We start from the raw sequence: 6148 nt of genomic DNA on the forward strand, positions 1-6148 counted from the left end.
CATAAACTCAGTCTTCTCACTAATGTTATGTATGAAATATAAGGCTGAGGAGATTGATGGAAAGAAAAGTGTAGGATAAGGTGATTTTTTTTTCTGAACTAAAGCATTTATGTGGGTCAGCTATACTTTTTAAATATTTCAAGAAATAATAAGAACTATATTATTTCCATTGTGAAGGTTAAAAGAGAGAATAGAGAAACAGAATCACATTAACCTTCAATGATTTATTTATTTAAAAGATTATATGTAAACTACTTTCTGTGTTGAGAACAGTAATAGTGGGAATGGAAATATTCATGATTTTGTCCAGTGAACAAAATGTTGATGTTCATAATCCTAAAAGTAAAATAATAAAAGAACTAGAGTGAGGTTATTTGTCAGTACTGAGAAAGAAAGTTTTAATATATTCATTACTAAAACTAATGGTTGATCATCATAAGAACTTAACAAGGTGAAATAAGATGTGAGGAATGAAATTAATCTGGTTTTCTTTACTATGACTGTCTTTAGCTTTTTTGTTGAAACAAAGAAAAGAAATAAGCAATGTGTCTTTGCTGTGGAAGCTCAAGTCTGTCAAAGTTAACATTATAATTTCCTTATAGAAGAGATTAATACTCTTATGCTTCTCCATATTTACAAAAGTTGATTCCACTTAAAAAGTTCTATTTCTTAAATTTAATATTTATTTTCTTTACTTTTCAACATTTGCTTCCATAACAATATGAGTACTAAATTTTCTCCCCCCACTCCAGTATGGAATGAATATATGGCTGATATAGTCTCTATATATACATTCACATTAAACATATTTTCCCATTAGTCATGTTATAAAGAAGAACTGTTTGGAATCAATGAGAAGAACCATGAGAAAGGAGAAACAAAACAAAACAAAAAGAGTGAGAAATAGTATGCTTCAATCTGCATTCAGACTCCATAGTTCTTTTTGTGCATGTAAATAAAATTTTCTACCAGGACTTTTTTGGAGTTGTCTTAGATCCTTACATTGCTAAGCAAAGCTAAACCTATCAAAGGTGGTCATTCCACAATATTGCTGTTACTCTCTGTGATGTTCTCGTTCCGCTCACTTCACTCAGCATCAGTTCATATAAATCAAGGTTTTTCTGAAGTCTGTCTGCTCATCATTTTTTATGGAACAATAGTATTCTATTATACCAATATACCACAACAAGTTCTATCGGTAAAGCTCTTTTTTTTTTTCCATCTTAAAGCTTTTATCATCTTAAAACACAAATCAAGGAAATTGCCTGAATAAGAAAGATTAATATAATGCAATATAGAGAAGACTGAGGACATTGAAAAACTGGTTTGAAGATAAATTACTTCACTGGACCAATTTTTCTGTGATCTTACTATGTATGCTGCATCTAATGGTACACATCTCAGTCCTTTCTGCGTCATTTTCTTTCATGGCCTCCTTTAAGTCTGCCACTGAGTACTGCCACAAAGTACTAGGGACTGTCCTTATGTAATTTCAGTTTCACGAAAATAAAAATTCAGTTGAGAAGCTTTCTATAATTCATCACTTACTATTACTGTATGACTGGTCCATCATTTTAAAACTACCTATTTCTTAGATATCATCATGCAACTTCTCTTGTTTAGTCTTCTATTCAAAAGGTGATGCAGTTTCTTTATTTCTAAAGGGGGGAAATCTAAATCGTAGAAGTATATTCAAATAAGCATAAGACTTGGAAAAAAACAGAGGGAGAGTAATAGAATTTCAAAGTTTTAGTAACATCTGAGAGAAGATGCTATTCTGGAGGTCAAAGTAGCTAGGATTAAAATCAAGAATCACCTAACCAGCAATTTTGAGAATAATGCTTCAGGGTAAAATATGGTCTTTTAATGGAATTGAGGAATTTCAAACATTCTTGTTGAAAAAAACAGAGCTGAACATAAAATTCTAGAAAGCAAGAGATGCATGAGAAGGTCAACAACAATAAGAAATCATAAGGAAGGTATTAAAGTTGAACTATTTACATTCTTATTTAGGTGGAAAAACAATAATTGTAACTCATGAGACTTTTCTCAGTATGAGTATAATTGAAAGGATTGTATATGGTATATACATTCGCAAACATATATAGGTATGTATAGGAGGGTGTATGTGTGTATCAATGCACTTACATATGCAACCAATGAGGGAGACTGAAGCCAAGGACAGCCAGAAACAGGCAGAAAATATATTCAAATGTTCCGAGGAGGTCCAGGTGGGGAGGATGTCCATGAACTAAATGGGAAAGCAAACTGAAAGACGTTGATTTTCTGGAAACCACCCAGCTGCCCTTAAGTGTACACAACACACTTGGGGGCAAAACTAAATGCAAGCAATTCACAAAGTAACAGCAATTCAAATTCCATATTCAATGCTAAGACATGCATCTACTCATTATACTCTTTTCTCATTGGCAAAGGTCATGCTTTAGTTTCCAAACTACAGGAGGCATATCCTTCCTGCTTCCTTCCAATTCATCCCTCTCTATTCTAAACCTTTCATTTCTTCATTGCTATCCCACTGTGTACTTTGAAAGTCACACCTTGTGGCATTCCTGAACTCCTCCAATTTTCTCCATTGGCAAAGAACAAAGAAGCCCACCACTATCAGCTATTGGCTGGGAGGTGGTTCACAGTATCAGGGTGGAAAAAGGCAAAGAACAGGGAAACAGGGCTTTGTTCATTTCCTTATTTGGCAAATGCTAGAGGAAGGAAGGGGAAAAGGTGACAAGCAAGGGTGGAGGTTTAAAGAGTCATAAAGGATGTAATGCTGATTGACAGCAAGGGAAGGGGAGGAAGGGTGAAACTGAAACTCAGGCCTGTTCCCACAAGAAAGTCCTACTAGATTTTAGGATATAGGCTGAGAAGTTTACATCTCTCCCACTCACTTCCAAACCCTGCTTGCTGTGTATGGGGGGCCCCAGAGGCCTCCCTCCCTTGATGGAGGTGCTGACAAGAGGAGACAGAAGGAGGAGTCAGGAATCCAGATGTGTAGATACTTTACTGGACTCACAGCAGCAGCCTGTGCTTCTTCATCACCTTGGTGTATTTGTCGATTTTGCCTTCCACATTCTTCTCAGCTTGCTTGTGTAGTTTAGTAAGCTTTTTTTTTTCTTTCTATAATCAATTTCAACTTCCTCTTTCCTCTTCTCTTCCAATGTAGCAGTTACTGTCTGATAATTCCAGCCAATTCATGGGCCAGGCACCCCAGATAAGCAAACTTTCTAGTTGATTCAGTCTGATGACTTTGAGAGCAGCTGGGACAACTATCCGTTTCCGCTTGTCATATGGGGGAAGAATGCCATCAACACCTTAAGGAGATCCAAAGCAGCCAGACCACACTTGGTCTTGTGGGGAAGCATCCCTCTGACATCCTCCAGAAAATATGGCTAGGGGCCCAGAAGTGATAAGGGCCTCTAGGATGGTTCATGATCATTCGTTTTTGGAGGAATGCCAGGTATTTCAGATTGTTCCTGTAGAAGTTTCCCTAGATGCTGATGCCTTCACAGGGAATCACAACCACCTCCCGCCCCAGGAGGACTTGCTTGGCCAGGTTGGCTGACAAGCTGACAAGGTGAGAGCCCTGCCTATCAATCACCAGGACTTGCCCATCCACCGTGGCCAATGTCACCTGGGAAAAGCCTCAATCTGACTTTTTAAGTTAAAGCTGGTCAGAATTTGATTTGAAGCATATTTTAAAGTTCTTTGAGGGGCTTTGAGGAGAGCTTGACTATTATACCTCCTTTACATTATTATTTGACTGGCTCACCTATGTAGTGTTTTAAAATGTGAAAAGAACTTATAAACACCATCTTCTTTCATAGGTGAAGAAAATAGGGGTCAAAGAGGTCTATTGACTTGATCAAGTTCACATAAATTGTGATATGATAGAATTTCATTATTATTTTTAATCACTATATGTTTTTTTTCCTTTATGTTCTCTGATGGGCAGAACAAAATTTACACAATGGGAGAGGACTGATATTTTTTTATTCCAGGTTCTAGGGGATTTATTAGAATTTCCATGAATTTAGTCCTTGTTCACTGACATCACCAAAAATAAAACCAAGTTGAGAAGAACTAAGAGATAAACAAAAGTGGAAGCAAAGTCTGGACTCAAATCCCAGGGCTCTTTCTATCACATCACCTCATTCACAATGCTTAAGATATTGGACTGAAGTGAGAAGGACTTGTCTCTCATTAGAAGTTACAAAGTGGCCTGGGAGAGGAGCTATCCCTATGGACCAAAGAAAAATAAGACTCATTTTCTTTTTAAGGAACTCTGACTGCTTACAACACGATCAGAATTGTGGAGGAGGTTGCTATTCTTTTTGCAGAATTTAGAAGACTGAGGTGGGTATTTTAAAATTTAATTGGAGGAGAGTCTAATGTAGAGGGAAGAGTAATGTTGTGTTTGTATTCAAGAAAAGGCTGGCTGTGAATTACCATTCACATTCACTGTGTGACCTTGGACATGTCAATTAACTTAAGCTTCAGTTTTTTATCCATGAAATGAAGACAAAGGACAGCCATATTATATACCTCCCAGGCATGTCTTTAGATTCAAATGAAATGATAGATGTCAAGCTTTTTTTTTTTTTTGCCTACCTTAAATGGAAAAAAAATATATCAGTTAATGAGGTATGACTATTTTATTTTCATCATTTGTCTTAAAAAATGAAGCAAGTGAATATGATTTCTTTCCATGTTAGTTAAATATGGAGGATTTTATCATCCTGATAACTCATCTTAATCAACACGTCTAGCTTTTGTAGATTAGAGCCCTAGTCTGTGTGTTATTTTCATATCCTAAGATACTACAAGGGATAAATATTCAGGAAAGAGCATAGTGTACTTTCACAACAATGGCAGGTGTCCCCTGACCACCAAAAGACTATATTTTCATGGTAGGAAGGGATAAACTCTAATATATTTAAGGTTTCTTTTTTAATTATTTAATAACATGGTTAAGGAAATATTTTTTAAAATATTATAGACTTAATTTTCATTTTAATTGCAGAAGTACAACATACAAATATTGTATGTAACAAATTAAAGAAATATTATTTCAAACATCTTTACTTTGATGAAATTTAAAGTAAATGTATAAAAAATAGTTCCATGGGAAAGATTTTGAAGTTACTCTAAAGGTGCTGGGCATTTACTCAGACACATTACTTTTTTTTCAAATTTAGACCATTTTCATGTAAGAGATTGAGAAACACATTCTTTTCATGTTTGTTTCTTTAGTTTCTACCAACACATTTCAACACTGAGTTGCTCCTCATTTTCAAAAACTGATAGTTACCCCTCCCAGAGTGATTTCAAGGACAGTCTCTTAACCCAACGCAAGGAACTATATTTAAATTATCCTGAATTGGTAGGGGGAGACATTTGTTAGTATTAGCAGTTTCACCATTGATACTAAAATCATATCTTTAAAACAATTACATTTATTAATATTTCATTGAATCTGTTTATGTTATGATTCAAGGCAGACCAAGATATATAAGACAATTCACCTTTGGAAAGGATGGTTAGGTGGAATAGAGATTAGAGCACCAGCCCTGGTGGTGGGAGGACCTGACTTCAAATCCTACCTCAGACATTTAACACTTACTAGCCATATGAACTTGGGCAAGTTATTTAACCCTAATTACCCTGCATTACCCCCTCCATAAAGAAAGAAAAAAGAATATTTGAAAAAATAAGATAGACATATATTAAATTTCAAAATGATAAATTACTCTACAAGGCAACATAGATACAATGGTAAATTGTTGTATAGATATGCTAAAAATTTCTTGATAAGGAGAGATTTCTCTGGATTGGAAGGATAAAAGGACATCAAAGTAAATTACAGATTCTATGAAGTAGAAATAAGAAGTGAAAGCATTCAATGCATGGGGTGGGGTGATGAGGGGAGAGAGAGTGCCAGGTAGGATGGAAAGTAAAAAAATAACTTTACTGGACCACATTTTGAATGAAATTGTGTACCAAGAGTGAAAAGAAGATAGGGAAAATAATTAAGGACTTTACATGTGAAAGTCTATATTTGCTTCCAAAGGTAATTGGTAGACACTAAAGTTTATTACATAGGGGAATAGCAAAGTCAGAATTATATTTTGTGAAA

General features: G+C 35.3%; 1 pseudogene; it reads right to left on the reverse strand.

Moving 5' to 3' along the window:
- Window positions 1–3024: 3024 nt before the first annotated feature.
- On the reverse strand, window positions 3025–3641 carry LOC138163541 (large ribosomal subunit protein uL13 pseudogene; annotated as a pseudogene).
- Window positions 3642–6148: the final 2507 nt, after the last annotated feature.

Source organism: Petaurus breviceps, unplaced genomic scaffold (assembly GCF_028583685.1).
Source record: "Petaurus breviceps papuanus isolate PSGF00001 unplaced genomic scaffold, PetGlider_PUasm1.0 188, whole genome shotgun sequence".
Lineage (NCBI taxonomy): Eukaryota > Metazoa > Chordata > Mammalia > Diprotodontia > Petauridae > Petaurus > Petaurus breviceps.